The sequence below is a fragment of the Panicum virgatum genome, chromosome 4N (assembly GCF_016808335.1).
Source record: "Panicum virgatum strain AP13 chromosome 4N, P.virgatum_v5, whole genome shotgun sequence".
NCBI lineage: Eukaryota > Viridiplantae > Streptophyta > Magnoliopsida > Poales > Poaceae > Panicum > Panicum virgatum.
The window spans coordinates 5,842,557-5,866,330 of record NC_053148.1 but is presented as its reverse complement, the minus strand read 5'-3'; positions in this window follow the sequence as shown (position 1 = coordinate 5,866,330).

Genomic DNA, 23,774 nt, shown 5'->3' with positions numbered 1-23,774 from the left:
TTATCGTGCTAGCTTTTGTTCAATCACCTGAATTTATGCAGGGTCTATTTTAGTGAATTTAATTATGCTCAAGGCAGATAAAATGCTATAAAAGCTATGCAAGATATGTTAATGGGGCCCCTGTTTTACCCTGAATTGTTTTCTGAGTTTGTACATATGTAAATCGCTGATTTATTTTATGCCCGATCAATTATTCTCCTATGAATTGCGAAATCATATCAGCATGTACCCATCATGACATGTGTATTCATGTAGAAACCGTAGCTGAAGAAGTCGTATGCGAGTTGGTTGCTGAGCTGGTCGAGGAGCAGCAGGTGTCACCAGAACAGCAAGACCCGGCCCAATGCCCGGTTGACCCTAGTGCAGGGCAGCAGTCCGAAGGCAAGCCCCGGTGCACAACCTATTAGTTTAAATTATGAGTCATTAAATATTTATTACTTGTGCATTACGTTTCAGGAGTTGTTTGAAACCTTATATGCATAATCCCTAGATTCCATGAGTCTTATACTAGTAGGTGCAGGTCGATAGTCATGCCATGCTAAATAGGACTCGGTAGAAGTCGAGTAATTTCCTGTTACTCGCGAGCTATAGGATGTTTTTATATTTCGGTATATGAGCTACTGAATTCAAGAATGAAAGGAAATGGAATTGGAGATCGAGCGGGAATTGTTTAGCCACGTCTGTGTCGATTAAGGACCGTTCGTTGTCTGGCCCTGTTGATCGAATTTGAATTGTACTAACCGCATACTGGGAGTAGGAGGTAGTCCGAACCAGTAAGCCTAGTACTGCTCTGTTTCGAATGTACAAAACTTCATCACCACCCCTTAGGGTAGTCAAGTGATCTCGGAGAATTGGGGATGCATATATTTATTTTTGGAGGTCTCTCGTAGGGCTCGGCTGATTATATGTAGGTGGGGCGGTTCTGTAGTTCGAGGCGGGGAGGAGAATGGTTGGCTCGTATAGTCAGACGGGGTAAATACGTGTTGTGTTGGTTAGGTCCACCTTGCAAGGTTAAATCGAATCGATTCGCCGTCAGTCGCTCTCGGATATGAGCACCTTTATCGCAGCACCGCATCATAGTAATGAAGTGAAATATTAATAATATAGGATGATGATGACTCTGAGTTGTTATTTGATACTCTACCATGTTTGCTCTAGATAGGCAAATCTTAGCGGATGGTTAAGCTATATAGAATTTTGAGCTAACATATTAAAAATAAGGATCCACTTTTAGATACTTTTTTCTGCAAAATAAATTACCAGCCAGAACGTTTTGCATGTCTAGATAAGTGAGCTAAGTATACCCAATAGTCGGGTAAGCCTCGCTGAGTATTAGTTGCTCAAGATTTGTTGCCACAATTATTTCAGGCCATTCAGACATCGACTTCTGTCCTTGCTGTGCTAAGTTCGTCCGCCGAGATACAGAGGGATGGGAGATGGTTGGACCAGATGCTTAGCCTAGGAGATCGTGGGATTGCACGTGTTGTTCGAACTTTGGTTATGAAAGTTGAAAAATTTGTGAATTATGTATATACATTTGAACTAGTTTGTAAAATTTATGTATCGTAGTGTGTCATGTGTTGTATTTTCAAAATCTATGTCGTGCTTGTACCATCTGTGCTCACCTTCGCGTGAGACTACCGGTGTTGCTTCGATCGAGCCGTGGGTTCAGAATGAGCTGTCAAGTTATTTTAATTAAACTAATGTGTCTGATGTGTTCAAATGATGACCGTTATGCTTAATTAAGTTGGATTAATTTGGCGGTTCTGTCACAGGCTCCTCCTTCGACGGCCTTGGGCAAAGCTCGAACTGCTCGCTCGCTCACGGCCACGGCGGAGCTCGGCCTCACCCACAGCCATGGCGGAACTACCGAGCTAGCATAGCTCGAGCTGTTTTCCCGAAGCGGTGCCCCTAAGCCGGGCTGCCCCCGACGACGGTCTTGGGTTGAGCTCGATCTTGCTCGCTCGCTCACGGCCATGGCGGAGCTCGGCCTCGCTCGCGACCATGGCAGAGGCACGCACCTAGCAAAACTCGAGCTCTCATGCGCCGTCCTCGTCGAGAGCTTGCTCGCTGTCCTCCCTGGAGCTTGAGTCTACCTGCGACGCTCGCTCAACCCATGGCTCGTGGTGGCCGTGGCCTCGCTGGAGAGGCTTGCACCGCCCTTTCTCATTTTTCGCCCATGGCTGCCTGAGTTGCTCGCGCACTGTTGCCTGCACGTGGGAGGAAGACAACAGATAACGACGGTGTGAATGAGGAACCAGTATGTCCGCTTGATTTTGGTAGACGGGCTCGTCCCGCATCTATAGATGTCCATTCGGGCCGCCCGGCCCGGCCCGGCCCGGGCCCGTGCGTGGCCCGGCCGGATAAGGGTCATGCCGGCACGACACTACGGGTCGACCGTGCCGTGCCATTTAGAGCCACGTGCCCCGTGGTCAGCCCAGGCCCGGCACTATGGGCCATTATTCGGGCCGGGCTAGCCTAGAAAGCCCGGCCCTAGGCACCGGGGCCGTGCTGACCCAAAGCCCGTGACACACAAAACACCAATCTCAGCTTCAAATTTCATATAGATGACAAATATCAGATCAAAGTCACAAAAATTGAATAGATCAAAGATCAAAGATCACAAGTACACAACATTCACAAATGACAAAAAATTTAGACAAAATATGAGATGTTTGTGCAATGCTGCCTCATTAAAAACCTTTGTAGGTAAAACTCACCCTTATGAGAAACCCTACAAAGGAAAAAAAGAGTGCAGCCAGCTCTTTAATTAAACCATAGTCTTAGTGTCTTACAAACCATAGTCCAAGTCTAACACAGACAACACCACAAGTGCACACTCACTCAGTCTTACAAAAGTCACACCCACTCACTCAATCTTCTAAAAGTCACACTAAGTTACTGCAGCAAGCCAGCAACACACTAAGTCCCAACAGTGCTTCCTTCTTCTTCATCAAGGCCGACCGTTGCAATGCGGGCTGTGCCGAGTTGGTCCATGTGCCTGGGGTCAGGCCTAAGCGCGGGCCCATAGACTATCGGGCCGTGTCGGACTTGGGCTGGGCCAAAAAAACGGGCTGTGGGCTGGGCCTTCGTGCCTTGGGTTGCATGGACAACTTTACCTACATCTGACGTGAAAATTCGCCTGCGGCGTATTCCCATCCCACCACATCCCTGTCGGTGTCCGGACCTCGCGGTTTAGCACCAACTAGTGATGATACTGCGTGTCCCTGTCTCTAGATGGTTGATGCAAGAAGAAACACAATGACACGGGGTTTCCTGGTTTCGGCCAACGGGGCCATACGTCCAGCAGGGTGTGCAAACACTGTATTATTTTGCACCGGGGTGCTTGTAGTAGGGGGTATAAGCTTGGGCGAGAGAGGGAGAAAAGCTCCCAAGTCTCTGCGTATGCTAGGGTTGATTGAGGAAAGTGCTGATATCGGGAAGAACTTGGTGTGAGCGTGTGTGTGCGAGAATTCGTCCAGTTCCGTCGTGTCCAGAGAAGAAGCCCACCTCCTCCTTGGTTTCGTCATCCTTTCCCCGAATCGGGGTGGGGGGGAGCAGTTTGCGGTTGCTGTTGCTGTTGCTGTACACTGTGAGGCATGGCTTTGGGCGTCTCCATAGTCCTGGGAGGCTTTTAGCCATGCGCGGAATGTGCCAGCATCCTGTGGCGCCAGTGGACGGTGCGGCGGTAGCTGTAGGGCACATCGTCCTCTGTGTCTGACCGGGCGGAGCGCCGAGAGGGTTGCTGAATGTGGTCTCGCGTTCTGGTCAAGGGCCGTACAACATCCGAGGGTCGTTGCCCATGCTTGCCGAGGGTCCTGCAGAGGGGGAAGTACAAGGGTTTGGCAGCACAGTGGAGGGAGCAGTACCGATCATGTCTGCGCAGGGGATGGCAAGTCCGCACAGCACCGGAACAGTGTCGGGAATAGTGCACAATGATCGGAGTTGGCGGACGGGACTCCGGTGCTGTTTGCTGTGCCGCGTGGCCGCTGACACCGTCTGACACCCATGCCATGAGGTGGAGTGGTTATCAATAATTGTGCCTGTCCGTTGAGTGGGCGAGTTACCGTCCCCGTCTGTCGAGGGGGGCCTCGACCGAGTTGGAGTTTCCCCTCAAACCGAGGCCCCACGGAGGGTTCGGCCGAGGGTGGAACTCGCTTGTTCTCCGAGGGTTGCCCCCAACCCTCGGGCGAGGCGGAGAAGCGACGTGCTACCAGGGGCCTCGGCGGGGAGGCCTCGGGCGAGGCGGAGATTGTTCCGCGTCCCGAGAGGCCTCGGACGAGCCGTGCACCGGTGTTGGGCCGTGGGTTGAGTGCGTGTAGGGCCTTTTGGAACTTGGAGAGGATTTGGGCGTCCAAGCATAGATGATGGCACTGTACCCTGTGGGCCTTTGGCCTGTAGAGGATTGGCCATGTAAGCATAGATGATGGCACCGTGCTGGGGTGGGGCCTTTGGATTAGTTGCTTGATTGTGTTTGCGTTTTAATCCCTAGTCTAGGGTGCCCCGTATTTTGGTACCCGATAGTAGCCCCCGAGCCTTTATAGGAGTGTGTGTCAGTCCTGCAGAGGCTTGAGCCCTCGAGGTAGTGGCCTGGGTGCTGACCTTTTGGGGTTTAGTCCTCAAATTTGTGAAATATCCTCGTCCAAGGGCTATGAATATCGCGTTTGTGTGGTTGATCGGGTGACGCAGCCATTCAGCATTCGTTTCAGCCGATATCGACATTCCTTTCAGCTTGTTAGGCGGTCCTTGCCCTCTTTGGACCAATTTAAACAGCTCATCGTGCATGCAAGGAGGCTTGTTCGACACGTGGGATTTCACAATTGGGCGGTAGCCGATCTCGTTCGAGGGTATGGCCTTAGCCATGGTGTGCGAGGAGCCCCCGAGCCCTAGCCCATGTGAAGGCGATCAGGGAGTACCCTCAGCTTTGTGTTACGACCCTTATCGCCCTTTTGCAAGGAGGAGTAAAGCAAGCCATGCTTCCCTTGCCCGGGTGGCGAGACATGGATGCTTCGGTGAGCTGTTAGCGGGTGGTTCGAGTGGACGTCCGTGCCCCGTTTGATAAGGGTCGGCTCATGGTCCAGAGACACGTTCTATAAAGCGCTCGCAACGGTTCGCTACGCATCGCTCGGACCCGTTAGATAGGGTCCGAGGGCTCGATGATCTCCCTCGATGGGATCCCTCGTGCTAGGCACCCTCATACGGCCTCGAACACAGCGTAGGACGTCTCGAACTCGTGTTCGAGGCTAGGCTTTGTATGAGCACGTCCATACTGTCCCTGGCTCTTTTGATCTGGGGCGTCTGTTGATCAGTAGGGCTCGAAATAACGTTCCTACGTTTGTAAGGAACTCCCTCGTGCAGTGCGGGCGCGCCTTTTGAGGCGGCGTCCTCGGGCAGACGGAACGGCGCGGGCGGCCGCCGATTGACGGGACGTCCGCTACAGTGCCCCTATTACCGCTTCGTTTACCGCACCGCTGAAGCTACTACGTGTGCGCGCGGGCTCCCATGGTCGTGGGGCCCTGCAATTGGTGAGTGCCGAATCTACCGTTTTTAATGCGGTTGATTTGGGCCAGCCGTGGCGAATCCGCCCGTTGCCGCAGATATAAAGAAAGGCGTGGAGACGTCCGTTCGGCTTACCTTGCCTTTGCTTTCGCACATCGCCGTTGCCCTGCATCAGAGCTCCAAAGCTGAGAAGCGAGAGGAGGAAGAAGAAGCGCGCGCACCTTTTCCTTGTTCGAGCCTCCCCCCCCCCCCCCCGCCCGGTCCTTTCTTGGATTCGTTGGTCGCCACCGGGGTCCTGTCGCCGAACATCGACCTGGCGCGCCCGGTGTGGATTGCTCCGGCATCGACGGAGACAGACCCGAAGCCCCCCAACGTCTACGTCGTCAGCTTGGCGCGGTTGCACGAGCGGGGTTTCGGCGTCCCCGCCGGCCGGTTCTTTCGCGCGCTCTGCCACCATTACGGGGTGGAGCTGCACAATTTCGCCCCAACGCCATCTCGCAGGCGGCGGTCTTTGTCGCCGTCTGTGAGGGCTACCTGGGGGTGAACGTGCACTGGGACTTGTGGAGGCACTTGTTCCGGGGGGAGCTCCAAACCGACTCCGTCTCGTGAGGGGTGAGGAGGCCCGTCCACGCCGGCGGCTTCACCCTCCAGGTGCGGGAGAAGAGGAAGGATCTGTATATCCCCTGCACGATGACATCAAATAATCGTGATTGGGATAAGGCATGGTTCTACATCCGCAATGACGACGGGCGGCTCCCGGCGTACTCCGGCAAGATCCTGACGGAGTGGCCGGAGTCATGGGGATACGGGGTGTCAACCGCCGAGCGCCAGACCAAGCTCAAGGTGTTCACCGACGCGCTGCGCCGCCTGGCGGACAAAGGGCTGGCCTAGGCTGCCGTCGTCGCCAACTTCCACCGGCAGAGGGTGGTCCCCCTCATGGGGAGGAAGCTCCCCCTGTACCAGCTAACGCCCAAGGCCTCGTCCGAGGGTTCGCGGATGACGGTGGTGCTGCTCTCCTGCGAAATCGCCGCCCAGAGGGCGAAGCGTACGATGGTGGCTCTCCCATCCAACCTCGGAGATCTCTGGACGATCAAGATGCGCCCCGACGCAGGGTTCATCCAGCTGGTAGGAATCGCTTTCGATCATTGACGGTTTTGTGTCTCCCTTTCTAATCTTTGTCATGCTTACAGGGGCTAAGCCGCAGCGGCTACGTCTCGGACCCCCCGCTCCCCGAGACCCGAGCCGTGAACCGCCAGCGCGCAGAGGCGCAGAAGGCGTGTAAGGACGCGTAAAAGTAGCGCCGCGACAGGAAGAGGAGGAGGAAGGAGGAGCACGAGAAGCTGAATAGGGCACGGGAGAGGGAGGGCCTCTCGCCGCTGCCCTCGCCCGAGTCCACGCCGGAGCCGGACGACGACTCCTCGTCCGACGACGTCGACCTCTTGATGTTCAAGGATCTCGACACGGGGGTGGCCGGAGGCAAATCGTCGGGCCAACAGCAGGATGGCACCGAGATCCCGGCATCGGCGGTGGGCGAGGAGACGCCCGCGCCGGCGGCGATCGAGAGAACGCCCTCGGCGCCAGCGGCGGACGAGAGGACGCCCGTGCCAGCGGCGAATGTGGCAACACTAGGACGGACGACGCCGTCGAGGGGGCAAGATGGCGCGGGGGCGCCGCCGGCCGGCCAATTGACGGGAGCTGGCAGGGCGGCGAAAGCCCCGAGGAGCTCGAGGAAGCGCAGGATGAGCGCTATTTCGAGGTAAATAGTTTTTTGTCTGCTCTTCGCCTTTAGTTTCACCCTCGCCCCTGCTGATCTCGATCCTTCTCCTCGTTCGGCCCAGCTCGAAGGTTATCGCGGCCCCTCCCTCGCTGGCGCCTATCAAGGCCCTCAAGTTGGGGGCAAGCGCCACGCCACGCGTGTCGGCGCATCCCCTGGCCGGAGGGACTCGGACGGCGGAGGAGATCGCCGCGGAATACCGGGCGGCGATGGCCCGGGGATCCAAGAGGGCCCGGGCGCAGGTGGGCGCGAGCGACGCCGGTCGGAGCAGCGCAGAGGACATTGTCCGGCCGGATGCCGGAGAAGACGCCGGCCGGGGTAGCGCGGCAGCGCGGAGGATGCTGCCCGGCCGGATGTCGAAGAAGGAGAGGAGACCGGCGGGGCCGCATCGGAGCGGCCCTCGGGCCAGGTGGAGGAAGAGGTCCCCGCCCAGAGCTCAGGAGAGCCGGGGACGAGGGGGTTGCTGCGGCGCCGGCGCAGACGGCGCCGGTGGAAGAAGCGCCTGAGGTGGAGGTGCCGGAGTTGGAGATGCCGGAGCGAGTCGAGGCACCGGAGCGGGTCGAGGATCCAGGAGAGATCGCCTCGAGCACCGCGTTCAGCGCAGTCAGCTCGTTCGCCAACATTGCTACCACTTCCGAGGGTGGCCTCGGGGCCGGACCGTCCGAGTGGCCCAATTAGGGGGTGCGCTGTGCGATGATCCATCCTGGGGTCCCCGAGGAGTTCGTCCAGGCCGAGCGGGAGGAGGGAGAGATCTGGGACGCACAGCTCAACATCGGCGCCCAGATCAACTCCGGTATCGACAATGTCCTGCAGCTCCATTGGCAGGAGAAATTCAACGTCAACACGGTAGGCGTTTTTCCTATTTTCTGCTCATTTCTGATCGCGTCTATATGGCATCCGCTCATGTATTCTTGTTCACAGTAGCTGATGGCCATGTCACGAGACAAGAGCGTGAAGCTGGCCTAGCTATACTCCAGGGTGAACTGGCTGGGGAAGTACAGCGCCAGCCTGGGCGAGCGGCTGGGCGTAGCCGAATCCCAGGTGTCTGCCCTGGAGGCATGGAACCGAGCGCTGGAGCTCGAGCTTGCCGGAGCCAACGGCGAGCGCGACGCGCAGTGAGCCACGGCCAAGCAGAAGGCCAAGGAGGTCGAGTCGCAGGCGACTGCACTGCGGCAGCACGCGGAAACCCTCGCGGCCAAGGCGGCCGAGCTCCATCTCAAGGACGCGGCCATCGGAGTGCTCACCGACACCCTCCAGCAGATGGACGCCCTCCTCGAGGAGCAGAGGAGTGCCCTCAAGGAAAGGGAAGCCTCCATGTTGGCGCTCCTGCAGCAGGTTGACGTTGCGCGGGCGCAGCTAGAGGAGGAGAGGAGGCATACTGAGGATAAGTGCTTAAAATTCGCTAAAGTTAATTTTAGTTCGCCGAAACTTATCTTTGTTTCTGCTCAGCGCCGCAGAAGGCGGTGGCGGAGAAGACCACGGTGAAGGAGGCCCTCCAGGTCACATACTCGTCAGCGCAAAAGGATTTCGAGGACTTGGGGCCGCCGTAGCCGTATGCCAAGGGCTCGAGAGGGAGGGCTCGTCTGGCAGCTCGCTGGCCAGTCGCCTGATGTCCTTGGGCGATTGGCTAACCGAGCGCCTCAAGGGTGCCCTCCGCCTCGGCGTCCAGAAGGCCCTCGGCGTTGTCTCGACACACTACATCGTCAACTTCGAGCAACTGGCCACGGGCTACATCCGTCCCCGACGGCGATGAAGACACCGCGGTCAGTGCTATGGAGCAGGCCGATGCCGCTGCCGAGGGTGCCGCCTCTGCCTTGGCCAAGCTTTTTGTGGGTGACGTCCTCCCCGACGCTGAAGACGATGAAGACGAGGGCCCGCGCAACGGGGAGGGTGACCTGTAGACAGTCTGGGACGTGGAGCCCATGTAAATAAATTAGGATTTTGTTTCAATTATCTTTCTGTGTAAAGAAATTGAAGAAGTAAATTTGACAGTGTGGCTGTACGAGGCCTTTGTGTATTTGTGCAATCGTTTTATTTACTAAGTTTTCTGTGAGGATTTTCGTGTTCATAAGCGACTTAGGTGTAGGGAGGTGATCAGTGGGGATGCCGTATTCCAGAGGCGTAGACGGTCCCGTGGCTCGGCCAGCCCTGTCCCGTAGTTGTTTATGCCTCGCGTCCATTTTTCTAAGTGTACGAGAGGCTTAGGTACGAAAATTTTTCGAAAAAATGATGGCGTTTTGGGGACGGTTGGGGGGTTCCCGCCGTTGTAGAGCCCGAGGGAGGCTTGGTTTTGCAAAGGGCAAAGCCAAGTCTCACTCAGTGTTACGTGTGCGGCCGAGCCCCCGAGGGTTCGGATGATTCCCGAAAAATTTACAAGTAAAGTGTACTCTTTATTATTTTGGAAACTTAAATACAAGCACAAGGTATGTACAAACGAGCTTGGGATTTCAGGGGTGGAAGTGACGTAGCTGCTGAATGTTCCAAGCGTTGGTGAAGACTTCACCCTTCTCGTTGGCTAGCTTGTAGGTGCCAGGCTTGTGGACCTCAGTGATGATGTATGGGCCTTCCCATGGCGGGGTGAGCTTGTGGCGCCCTCGACTATCTTGCCAAAGCCTTAGCACTAGATCTCCCTTGTTGAGGTCTCGACGCCGAACCCTTTGTGCCTGGTATCATCGCAGGGACTGCTGGTACCACGCTGAGTGTAGGAGCGTCACGTCTCGAGCCTCGTCCACCTGATCCAGAGAATCCTCGCGGGCCTGCTGGTTCTACTGCTCCTGGTAGGCTTTGAGCCTTGGCGATCCATACTCTAAGTCAGTGGGGAGGACGGCCTCGGCGCCATAGACGAGGAAAAATGGGGCGAAGCCCGTGGCTCTACTCAGGGTCATTCTCAGGCTCCAGATGACCGAGGGTAGCTCCGTGAGCCACCTTCGGCCAAATTTGTTCAGCTTGTTGGAAATTCTTGGCTTGAGGCCTTGTAGGATCATGCCGTTGGCACGTTCTACTTGACCATTCGTCTGTGGATGCGCCACAGCCGACCAATCCACGCGTATGTGGTAGTCGTCGCAGAACTCCAAGAATTTCTTTCTGTGAACTGGGTGCCATTATCTGTGATGATCGAGTTCGGAACCTTGAACCTGTAGATTATGTCGGTGAAGAACTGCACAGCCTGCTCGGATTTGATCTTGCCGATAGGCCTAGTCTCGATTCACTTGGAGAACTTGTCGATTTCTACCAGCAAGTGGGTGAAGCCCCCGAGCACTTTCTGCAATGGCCTGACGAGGTAAGGTCCCCACACGGCGAAAGGCCATGTGATGGGGATGGTCTGCAGAGCGTGAGACGGAAGATGTGTCTTGCGGGCATAGAACTGGCAACCCTCGCAAGTCCGCACGATTTCGGTGGGATCGGCGACTGCTGTAGGCCAGTAAAAGCCTTGCCTGAACACGTTACCCACGAGGGTGCGCGGCGCCAAGTGGTGGCCGCAAACTCCGGTGTGGATGTCTCGGAGCAGCTCCCAGCCCTCGGGAATGGGGATGCAGCGTTGCAGGACGCCCGAGGGACTGCGCTTGTACAGCTCGTCGTCGATCAAGATGAAAGACTTGGCCCGCCTGCCGATGCGCTGCGCCTGAGCGCGATCCGAGGGTAGCACCCCCTCGGTTCATCCAGTTGAGATACTGGTCGCGCCAGTCTTGAGAAGGCAAGGCCTCGTCAATCTGCATTGCCTCGGCCTCGTCCGCCGAAGAAATCTCGGTCTCTGTCTCCATGGCCTCAGACTCGCCCGCCGAGGGGTCCTCTGCCGTGGGCTCGGTGGCCGTGGCCCCCGAGGGTTCGTTGAAATCGACGGACGGCTTGGCGAGGTCACGGGTGAAGACGTTCGGGGGAATGGTGGTGCGTCCGGACGCAATCTTGGCGAGTTCGTCCGCTCCCTCGTTGTACTTGCGCGCGATGTGTTTGGGCTCGAGGCTGCCAAACTTGTCTTCGAGACGGCGCACTGCGTTGCAGTATGCCTCCATCTTCGAGTCATGGCAGCTGGACTCTTTCATCACCTGGTCGATGACGAGTTGGGCGTCTCCCCACACGTCGAGGCGTTTGATGCCAAGCTCGATGGCAATGCAAAGGCCACTGAGGAGGGCCTCATACTCCGCCATGTTGTTGGACGCCGGGAAATGCAGGCGTTCAACATAGCACATATGCACTCCGAGGGGTGAGACGAAAAGAAGGCCAGCACCTGCTCTAGTTTTCACCACCAACCCGTCGAAGTACATAGTCCAACACTCTGCTTGAATTTGCGGCGGGGGCAGCTGAGTGTCGGTCCACTCAGTAATGAAGTCTGCTAAGACTTGGGATTTGATCGCCTTGCGGGGCGCGTAAGTGAGAGTTTCTCCCATGAGTTCCACTGGCCACTTGGCTATCCTACCCGCGGCTTCCCTATTGTGGACTATCTCTCCCAGTGGGAAGGACGAGACCACAGTGACGGGATGAGCCTCGAAGTAGTGGCGCAGCTTGCGCCGAGCCAGGTCCACTGCATATAGTAGCTTCTGGATCTGTGGATACCGCATCTTGGTTTCAGACAGTACTTCGCTGATGAAGTACACCGGCCTTTGGACAGGCAAAGTGTCTCCCTCTTCCTGTCTTTCCATAATGATGGCTGCACTGACCACCTGGGTCGTCGCTGCCACGTATAGGTAGAGGGGCTTGCTGCCCATAGGCGGTGTCAGGATCGGGGCGTGAGTGAGCGACGCCTTTAGCTTGTCGAGGGCTTCCTGAGCCTCGGGAGTCCACGAAAAGCGCTAGGTTTTCCCCAGGAGTCGATACAGAGGCAAGCCTTTCTCACCGAGGCGTGAGATGAACCGGCTAAGAGCTGCCAGGCAACCCATGACCTTTTGTACCCCATTTAGGTCCCGGATCGGTCCCATCCGAGTGATGGCCGAAACTTTCTCAGGGTTGGGTTCAATGCCTCGCTGGGAGACGATGAAACCCAAGAGCATATCTCGAGGCACCCCGAACACGCATTTCTCCGGATTGAGCTTTACCCCTTTGGCTCTAAGGCAGTTGAACGCGATCCTGAGATCGGCTACCAGGTCGTTAACCTTCCTGGATTTTACTATGATGTCGTCGACATATGCTTCTACGATCCGCCCGATACGATCCCTAAACACGTGGAGCATACACCGCTAATACATAGCTCCGGCATTTCTAAGGCCAAATGGCATCGTGATGTAGCAGTACATGCCGAAGGGTGTGATAAAAGAAGTCGTGAGCTGGTCGAACTCTTTCATATTTATTTGATGGTATCCGGAATAAGCATCAAGAAAGGATAAAAGTTCACATCCCGCAGTTGAGTCGACTATTTGATCAATTCGTGGCAATGAAAAGGGAACTTTCGGACATGCTTTATTTAAACCAGTATAATCTACACATATCCTCCATTTTCTATTTTTTTCTTAACTAGTACAGGATTAGCTAGCCACTCGGGATGGAATACCTCCTTGATGAATCTGGCTGCCAAAAGCTTGTGCACCTCCTCGCCGATCGCCCGGCGCTTGAGCTCGTCGAAGCATCGCAGGCCCTGCTTCACCGGCTTGGAGTTGGGCTGGATGTCAAGAGAGTGCCCGTCCACCTCCCTTGGTATGGCAGGCATGTCCGAGGGGCTCCACGGGAAGATGTCAGCGTTGGCATGGAGAAAGTTGACGAGCACCACATCCTTTTTACTGTCGAGGGTAGCGCTGATCTTCAGCGCCTTGCCATCGGGGCAGTTCGGATCGAGGAGCACCTCCTTGACACCCTCGGCAGGCTCGAAGCTGCTTGTGTGTCGGTGAGTGGAGTCCATGGCCTCGTTCGCCATCTTCTCCAAGTCGGCGGCGAGGGCTTCATCTCCTGCCAGGCGTTGGTGTAAGATACTCTCCGGGACGAAGAGGTCACAACAGCCCTGACGAAGGAAGACAGGAACTCGTGAAAGGAAAACACTAGCACAAAGACAACACGAAAATCAAAGCAATAGGGTAATTGCACTGTGTTCAATGTGTCTTTCAATTACAAAAGGGGGGTATTTATAGCCCGAAATCTCAACAACTCTCTGGCCTAAATTCCCTTTCTACCCCCTAACTGCCAGCATCCAGGAATATTCCCTGGGCAGAACTGTAATGTTACACCACCCGACACAGATTAGTGGAATTACAGCTGTACTCCCCATACAATATTCTGACAGTGGGGCCGCTTCACTTCGCTTCCCTTCGTGACCGAGGGTCTTCGCTGCTCAAGCGAAGGGGATCTTTAAGTCGCTTCGCGGCTTGTTCCTTCGGCGCGCACCCCGACCCTTCGCTGTGCACGCCGCCTCTTCGCTTACCTTCGGGGAGCCACGACCTTCGCTCGTCACTCTTCGCTCCAAGCCCTTCGGGCGTGCCCTCTTCGCCTTTGCTGGTCGCTTCGCCACTCCCTTGCTCGCAGCCGAACGCCATCAGCATCAGGCAAAGGTGGCGTCCCCAACACCAGGGCATCGACGCACTCGACGTCGCACTCGTAGGCGTGCTCGAACGATGGGCCGATGGTGATGATGCCCTTCGGTCCTGGCATCTTCATCTTGAGGTAGGTGTAGTTCGGGACCGCCATGAACTTAGCGTAGCTTGGCCGCCCCAGGATAGCGTGGTACACTCCACGAAATCCCACCGCCTTGAAGGTGAGCACTTCCTTGCGGAAGTCAGCCGGCGTGCCGAAGTAGACAGGAAAGTCGATCTGACCGAGGGGCTGGACTCGCTTTCCTGGTGCGACGTCGTGGAACGGCGACGTGCTGGGGCGCAGCTTGTCCAGGCCGATCCCCATGAGCTCCAGGGTGTGCGCGTACATGATGTTGAGGCTGCTGCCTCCGTCCATGAGCACCTTGGAGAACCGAGTGTTGCCGATGACTGGATCAACGACCAACGGGTACTGTCCCGGATTCGGGATCTAGTCCGGGTGGTCCTCGCGGCTGAAGGAGATTGTAAGGATCACCGGGGTGTCTGACCCTAGAGGGGGAAGGGGTGAATAGGGTCGCTAATCGCTTTCTATCCTAGGGCTCAATCTATTTGCATAAGATAAACCTAACACGTCCTACACATGCTAGTTATGACTAAGGTTTACCTATGCTACTCTCTACTTACCCCTAAAAGACTTGCAACCTATAGCCAATCCTAATCAAACTAACTAGGAAAGTAAAGGCACACAAGATAGAGCAAATGCAGAAACGTAATACAGTAAGTAAAGAGGTAAGGGAGAGAATATGCAAACTCCCGTGAAGACACCAAGACATGATTTAACGTGGTTCGGTTAGGACAACAAGTCCCTCCCTACGTCCACGGCCACTTGTCCAACACGAACAAGTGTGATGCCGAGTCTCTTCGCTTGATCACCGTCTTGCGTTCGCCACCAAGGCTTCCGGCAAGCAAAGGCTAAGTGGTGCCAAGTCACCAAGACAAGGACACCGCCACCGTCTCTCTCAAAGCGTCACCAACGGCACCGTCTTCACTATTGGAGCTTCTCACCAAGAGGGGTCTCCTTCCCCGCACAAAGTTTCGTTGCCTCTCCACACCAAGTCGGAGGGTCACACGACGAGTACACGATTGCTTGCCACAGCAAGACTTTGCTCAAGGGAGCTCTCGCAAGAACTAATCCCTATACAGGTGCACAAAGCACTCTCTCAAAGCTTCTCACAAGCTAGATATGACACTAAGCTTTGCTAGGATGGTTGGAGATGTTAGTTTGCTTGGGCAACACTTCCTTCAACTTTTCTGGCGTCCAACCATGTGCAGCAACCGGCCTTGGGGGGTATATATAGCCCACACACCCCAAAAGAGCCGTTGGGAAAGGCTGACAAAATTCCTTAACGCCGGTTAAACCGACGCTCCATTTTTGTCATCACCGGTTCAACCGGTGAATGCTATTTCCCAGCAACTAGCCGTTACTGCTCCAACGGCTACTTGATCAATTGCACCAACGCTCTTGAATTCATCGTCGGTTTAACCGGTGAGTGCAAGTTCAGAAACCCCCCGAAAAATGGAGTCTCTGGACAACTGCACCGACGCAATTGACCGGTGTATCATCGGTTCAACCGATGTACGCATTTTCCTTGGTCTTCTTCTGCCGTTGCACCGACGTATTGTCTTCAGGCATCGTCGGTTCAACCGATGCTAAACCCTAGCCTCAGCTTCTGGGTTCATTGCACCGGTGAGTACAATTTGCTCATCATCGGTTTAACCGGTGATAGCAAAATGTCTCTGTCTTGTTTGTTTTGACTTAATTTCTTCACGGCCTAGTTACGCCTATCTTTTCTTTGTCATCACTTGAACCTAAAAGTCTGAGAATGGTCATCTTAACAATCATATTAGTCCAAGTGTTGTGTTGTCTATATCAATCACCAAAATATTATATTGAAATATGGCATGAGAGGCCATTTTCGCTACAGATATGGTGTCTGTGGCAGAACCACCTGAATTATCCCGGCTCAAGTGCGCTGGCCATCACCATAAAGGCAACACCGACTCAAACGCACTTCAAACGGAACAATTCTTGGTCTGTCGGGTAATGTCCCGATACAACCACCGGATCTCGGATCGAACAAGCATACCCCGCACGAAGGCGAGTCCAGAGATATCACAACCATATATTTTACAACACAGGCATAGCAGTTATTATAACAAGTTCAAAGTATTATTACAAATACAAACTCAGTAAAACATTATACAAAACATAAGTTTAAAGTTCAGAGTTAAGCAGCGGAAAGAAAACACGATGGCTACAACACATTACAAATGTATACCAAGCTAACCCAAGCAAGGTATCACTCATCGGGGTCATTGCCGACCGGAGACGGATACCACTCAACGGACCAGCCAAGGGGCAAAGAGCAGGGCCAAGTCAGACTAGCGATCTGTTCCTCAAAACTCATTCCTGAAAAAAGATTCCACAGCAAGGCTGAGTATACTAATACTCAGCAAGACTTAACCGTCAACGGATATACTTAGTCCACTTAGCTAGACTATGCAGGGTTCTGTTGGCTCTGGTTTTCCTCACAAAGTAAGTTTTAGTTAACTCATATAGCAAATAAATCATGGTTTGCTAAGAAATAAATAACTCAACACACAAATAGCATTTAAATTCAGCAATATTACTTCAAACAGGAATTACAAAGAACAGTCTATCCTGTAAATTTCATACCATTTCATGCAGCCAATTATTCAGAATAAAATATTTACTCAGACAGCACCTAGAAAAGATTAAATTCTACAGAAGAAACTATAACACTTATGAAGCTCAAAATTTCTCAGAACAGGCTTCATATGTTTATGAACGTCCTATAAATTTTTCAGAATTTATCTAGGCATAAAACAGAAGTAATAATTTTGACAAAATTAAACCACATATGGCAAAACTAATTGGGTACAAAAAGTTCTATAACATTTCTGGATCCTAAATTTTACATTCATGAGCATATGTCCAAAATAGAGTTCTACAAAAATCCTCAGATTTTCTAAGTAAGGAAACTATTTATCATAATTAAAGTCTACTTGACAAGCATTAAATCAAATAAATAGCTAAACAGATCTAAAATTTCTCAAAATTTTGCAACAGCAAGATTTTAGTGGCATACATGCATGGAAAAATTTTCACACCCAGAACTGTAATATTTCTGCCAGCACAAATACATTAGTAAAACTAGTAGATCTAGGAATCTTGAAACTTTGACCTAGTTAAACATGTAAAAAAGGGTTCAAATTTTTATCAGGCACTAGTAACACAAGACATATTCTAGGAATCTATTCTTTTTCTTGGATTAAAATGCAGACCAAAAATGAAGATGTGTATGTAACAAAAGTTGTAGGCCTTGTAACAAGGATTCCAAAACATTTGGATTTGTATTTTTTCTGATTTTTCTACGAATTTCTAGACATTTTCAAAGTTTAGCCTAGAAACAAAAGGAAAAAGACTGAACTCTTGCAGCTAGGCCCCTAGAACTAAAAAGATGCTTGCAGAGAGGCCCTTGGCCGGAGTCAGAGCAGGAAGGGGAGGTTGACCGGCCGATTCTCGCGGCTCTGGTCATCGGCGGCGAGGGTGGAGGTGCTGTGGAGCTTCAGGGTGCCAAGCACTACCTGCTGATGGGTCTGGGTCGAGGAGGAGGCGGTCGGAAGGGGGTCGTCGACGGCGAGCAGCGGCGGTTCGGAGTACGGGATCGGCGGCGAGGGTGCTCCGGTGGTCGATAGGCGACAAGGAGCGGTCGGGGAGCTGTGCGAGGGCGAGGCGGAGCTGATGGTGGGGTCTGCGTGGGCGGAGGAGGTCTGGAATGGAGGGGCGACGGTGAGCTCGAGCTCGCCGGCGTGCGGGTGGACGGCGGCGGTGTTCTGGGGGTTCGGGGTGGGGAACTGGCGAATGAGTGAGAGGATTGAGACGCGAGGGGTTTTGCTGGTGCCGATGCGCGCGAGAGATGGGGAGCTGGGGCTCTCTCCCGAGCTCGCCATGGCGGCGGCGAGGTGGCAGCCGCGGAGCTCGACTGGGCGGCGTGGCAAGGGGAGGAGAGGTCCAGCGCGAAGGGGAGTGGGGCCAGGAGGTCGCAGGGGTGCTGCGTGTGGCGGTGGAGCAGCAGGAGGTGGCCTGCGGCCCTCCACGGCGGCGGTGGCACTGCTCTACTCCGTCGGCAGGTGAAGCAGAGAGGGAGAGAGGTGGAAGAAGACTGTTGGACCTTTTTGCAATTTCTGAAAAATCTAGGGATCCTACTGTAAAAAACATAACTCCTAAACTAGGGCTCAAATGAAAAAGTGCCCAACATGAAAGTTGTTCAACTTTTCAAGATCTACAACTTTGATGTTGTGTAAAAATTGATTTGACAAAAGGTTAAAGAGTTATTTTGAAAACATAGGAAGGATTTTGAATTTTAATGGACTTTTGTCTTTTCCAAAGCAAATTCACCTCAAATTTAGACTGAAATGTAAAATTTTCTGCCATGTAATGATTACACTGAATTTTGCAAATAAACCCTCCACAAAAGCAGCATTTACCCCTCTTATTCAAATTAAACTATAGAAAAGACCTTGCATAAATTCATATTTACACATTTAACCTTATATTTTTAAAATAAGACCCTTTTGCAAGCAATTTAAGCACATGATGCATAAAAGAAATACAGTTCTACTGTGCAGACACCTAGGGTGTCACAGTGTCCTCCGACTAGTCGAGGTAGGATGGCGTGGCCTTGTAGACGGAGATGACCTCCCGGCGCTCATGCTTGCGCTGCCGAGGGGTCAAGTTCGCTGTTGCTCTGCCGAAGATGAAGAATACGTTATCCACCAAGGGGTAGCCGTCGCCACCCTTGTCTTCCGCATCTTTCTTCTTGTCGTCGTCCTTTCGGACAAGGCGGTTGAAGTACTTGCGGAGCATGTCACACTGCTCGAGGGTGTGGTTGACCGAGCCCTTATGATAGGGGCACGGCTTCTTGAGCATGTCATCGAACAGGCCTCCACCTCGAGGGGGTACTCGGGGACCTTTGCGATCAGGGGTGACGGCGAGGGCTTCGTCAGAGTCCTCCCCCTGCCCTTGATAGCGCTGGTTCTGCTGGCCCCTCTTCTTTCCTTTCTTGCCCCGGTTCTGCTTCTTCGCAGGAGTCTTGCTTTTGCTGCCCTCCGCGGGCGCATCCTCCTTTCATTTGCCCTTCTTGCTGTCAAAGATGGCACCGACCGCCTCCTCACCGGAGGCGAAGTTGGTGGCGACATCGAACAGATCATTTGCACTGGAGGGAGGGCTCCGTCCCAACTCGTGCACCAGGTCCCAGCATGTTGTGCCTAGATGGAAGGCACTATTGATTTCGGAATCAGTGACGCTAGGGAGCTCGGTGCACTGCTTGGAGAAGCGACGGATGTAGTCATGTAAGGGCTCGTCAGGCTGCTGACGACACCCGCGGAGATCCCAAGAATTCCCAGGGCGCACGTACGTGCCCTGGAAGTTTCCCACGAAGGTCCTGACTAGGTCGTCCCAGTTGTGGATCTGATTCGCGGGAAGGTGTTCGAGCCATGACCGCGCAGAGTCTGCAAGGTGCAGAGGAAGGTTGCGGATGATCACGGTGTCGCCACTCGCACCGCCCAGCTGGCAAGCCAGACGGTAGTCGTTGAGCCAAAGCGCGGGGTCTGTGTCTCTTGAGTACTTGGTGACGGTGGTGGGTTGATGAAAGCGTGGGGGGAATGGAGCAGCACGGATTTCTCGGCTGAACATGCGGGTGTTGGGGCCTCGATGATGGGCTCCTGTCCTCCCTGCTATCGTAATGGCAGCCACGTCGAGGGTGGTAGCCATGGGCCGCACCGTCCTGCTTCTTGTTGAGGATATTGCGGGCGTTGCCGTCGCCGGCGTGGCCGCGCGTGTCCCGGATGCGTCCTTTACAGGAGTCAACTTGATACGATCGTGCACCGAGGGTGCCTTCGCCCCAGTCGCTGGGCGTACCAAGGGTGCCTTGTCCTGGCCCGTTGGTGGAGTGTGCACCGAGTCCTCGCGGTCTCGTCGTGCAGTTCCGCCAGCGTTTGCCGAGGCCGCCGAGCGCATGTGAGATGCAGAGCTCTCGGCCTGCTGCACCGCAGCGTCTTCGATGAGCGCTTGCGCCTCGTTGCGCAGATTGCGACCCTCGAGCATAGAGGGTTCGGGCATGGCTCGGAGTAGGATAGCCGCAGCGGTGAGCTTCTCACTGGCCCTGTTCAAGGCCGGTTGGTGTTCAATGCCGCCATCCACCAGGATCCGATCCCAGGCGATGCGTCCTACCTCTCGGGCACCCACACAGCGGCCAGAACATTCCTGCTCGAGCGTGGCGTGCAGCTTCTATGTTTGCTCGCGCTCCTTCTGGAGCTTGGCCTCAAGCTCCCGGAGTTGCTCCAGCTGTGCCTGCTGCAGCTCTCGACGATGAAGCACTCTCGAGTGGGATCGTAATCCCCCTCGTTGGAGTCATCGGTGCAGGTGAGGCAGTAGTCTGCCGCAGCCTGAAACGACAAAAAGGCCTCGCAATCGCGGACCCCGGAGTAGTCCCACTCCGGGGCCACGTGTTCGCCTACGAGGAGTAGTCCCACTCCGGGGCCACGTGTTCGCCTACGAAGACGTACCTCTCGTCCGCGGAGTCGGGGTACGAGCTGTCCGGTGTCGACGCGGAGGTTGCGGACCGAGAGCAGGTGATGCCCGGGCAAGTCTTCGTACGCACTCATGTTGATGCTGATGGATGACGCGTAGGTCGCAGCAGGAGTGCGCTTCCCGAAGGGAAAGAGCGGTGGCTTAGCCGCGTTCTCCTCGGGAGGCACTGTTGTTGCCTTTGGTGGTGAAGAGGTATCGTCCCCCGCCACGACGTCAGGTTGTGGCACACCAGCTTCAACTCACGTGGGGGAGCTAAGGCGAGCCGCCCTGCGTCGCTCCATGCGCGCTTGCCGCGCGCGCTGGCCCGAGCGCCTCCTGCGCCGGGGTGGTGGTGCCGGAGTGTCGGGATTGGCCCTGGGCGGGAGGAGCTCCATGTCGTAACCGTTGCCGGTTGCCACGAACTCAAGGCTCCCGAAACGGAGCACCGTGTCTGGCGGGAGCAGGCATGGCCCGTATGCCATCTAGAGAAAGAGAGGGAACAAAGGATGACTGTCACGCAGCTCTGCCCCTACCTGGCGCACCAACTGTCGGTGTCTGGACCTCTCTGTCTAGCACCAACTAGTGATGATACTGCGTGTCCCTGTCTCCAGATGGTTGATGCAAGAAGAAACACAATGACACGGGGTTTATCCTGGTTCCGGCCAACAGGGCCGTACGTCCAGCAGGGTGTGCGAGCACTATATTATCTTGCACCGGGGTGCTTGTAGTAGGGGGTACAAGCTTGGGTGAGAGAGGGAGAAAAGCTCCCAAGTCTCTGCGTACACTAGGATTGATTGAGGCAAGTGCCGATATCGGGGAGAACTTGGTGTGAGCGTGTGTGTGCGAGAGTTTGTCCAGTTCTGCCGTGTCCAGAGAAGAAGCCCACCTCCTCCTTTTATAGGCTCAAGGAGGGGCGGGTTACATGCATGGAATGTCCTTGGTTTTGTCATCCTCTCCCCGAATAGGGGGGAGCAGTTGGCGGTTGCTGTTGCTGTACACTGTGAGGCATGGCTTCGAGTGTCGCCATCGTCCTGAAAGGCTTTTAGCCATGCACGGAATGTGCTGGCGTCCTGTGGCACCAGTGGACGGTGCAGCGGTAGCTGTAGGGTACGTCGTCCTCTGCGTCTGACAGGGCGGAGCGCCGAGGGGGTTGCTGACTGTGGTCTCGTTCTGGTCAAGGGCCGTACAGCGTCCGAGGGTCGTTGCCCATGCTTGCCGAGGGTCCTACAGAGGGGGAAGTACAAGGGTTTGGCGGCATAGTGCCGGTCATGTCTGCGCAGGGGATGGCAAGTCCGCACAGCACCGGAACATCGTCGGGAATAGTGGCACAGTGACCGGAGTTGGCGGACGGGACTCCGGTGCTGTTTGCTGTGCGACGTGGCCACTGACACCGTCTGACACCCGCGCCATGCGGTGGAGTGGTTGGCAAAAAATGTGCCTGTCCGTTGAGTGGGCGGGTTACCATCCTCGTATGTCTAGGGGGCCTCGACCGAGGCGGAGTTTCCTCTCGAACCGAGGCCCCGCGGAGGGTTCAGCCAAGGGTGGAACTCGCTTGTTCTCCGAGGGTTGCCCCCTACCCTCGGGCGAGGCGGAGATGCGACGCGCTGCCAGGGGCCTCGGCGGGGAGGCCTCGGGCGAGGCGGAGATTGATCCGCATCCCGGGAGGCCTCGGACGAGCCGTGCACCGGTGTTGGGCCGTGGGTTGAGTGCGTATTGGGCCTTTTGGAACTTGGAGATGATTTGGACGTCCAAACATAGATGATGACACTGTACCCCGTGGGCCTTTGGCCTGCAAGGGATTGGCCGTGTAAGCATAGATGATGGCACCGCACCGGGGTGGGGCCTTTAGATTAGTTGCTTGATTGTGTTTGCGTTTTTTAGAGCATTTTAATCTCTAGGTTAGGGTGCCCCGTATTATGGTACCCGACAATCCCTCAACCAAACTCTCGCAAAAGGTGGATCGTCCAATCCTGTCCTGGCCCCTCCAATTAAACATACGCTAAATAAATTTGACTCGGTCTAAATCTAGAATTCTTGTTTTTTTTATCTGTCTGCTGCAAACTCGAGCGTTTCAGAGGGCTCTGACGCTGTGTCAGAAACCTCTAAAACACTCGATTCTGGCTGATCTGCAAATCGAGTGTCCGTTGGGTTTCAAACATCTGGTTTCTGGACCCTATGATTCAGATCTAAAGGCTAATAAAAATCTACCTTACTCATATACTTTTTGACACAATTCAAATTTGAACAAAATAAGACAATTTATATGGCTGAGTAAATCAAACATATGTCTTCATATTTAAACTAAAAGACACAAAATTCATAGATACATATGAGTATTCAAATTTAACTGGATAACATAGAATTTATTTATACATATGCAGGAAGCCGTGCTTCCATACCAAATCCAAATTTTCAAATCATAGCAGGCATACATGATGTCACCAGCTTGAAAGCTGAGTAGCGTTTAGCATATAAATATGACGACCGTGCCAAAAGAGATAACCTTTAAGATACAACCAACAGTTGCATGCAGTAACCTTGACTATAGCATAATGATCCCTGATATTACAAAAAGACAAACAAACAGTAGTGAGAAATGCCTAAACTCATTTGAGGTTAAGTACACTGCCCATTCCCCTTTCCCTTGCTACAGTACAGAGAGAGGCGAAAGGGTGATTTCTTCATCTCGGGCATCGATCTGACCGTCCCCCTCCCTCCGCCGGCCTTGCCGGCACCGGAGCGGGTGGGGGACGGGGCGGATTGACGCCCGGAGTAGCTTTAGCTGCTAGGGTGTATAAACTAGTGTGCTAGGGTTGCTCATTGCCGTCGTTGGCGATGGAGCTTAGGGTTCCGGCGGTGGCGCTGCCACTAGTCCGGCTAATAAAGTGCGCCCACCTCCTTTTCGCTGGCGACGGCGGTGGATCCGGTGTCGGCTGCGGCAAGGTAGGTGCGTGGTGCTCCGGCTTCCTCGGCTTCAACTCCGGTGGTCGTTTCTCCGGTGGCCGAGTGAAGATTTTGTTCCTCCGAGGCGTATCCGGCGAGGTGTTCTTCGTCATTTATCTTGTGAGGTTTGTGGTCCTTCTTCTTTCGATGGGGATGGATCTTTTGTGCTCCCCCAGGAGCTTCTTCTTCCGGGCTGGTGATTTTGTCATCGGCGGCGGATTCCCTGCTGCGTCTTCTCTTCTTCACGGAAGTGGTGGCGCTAGCTGCTCCTCCGGCCGGCCGGATCCGGTTCTGCTGGTGGTTCTTTCTCTTATTCCTCCGACAGTGAGATCGCCAATTCTCTTTTAAAGCTTCAGATCCATCTTGGCTGGAGCTCCGAGGTGGTGGTTCATGCGGCTTTACCATGCGTTAGAGTCTCTCGGCAGAGGAATTGGAGAGCTAGCTTTCGATGCAG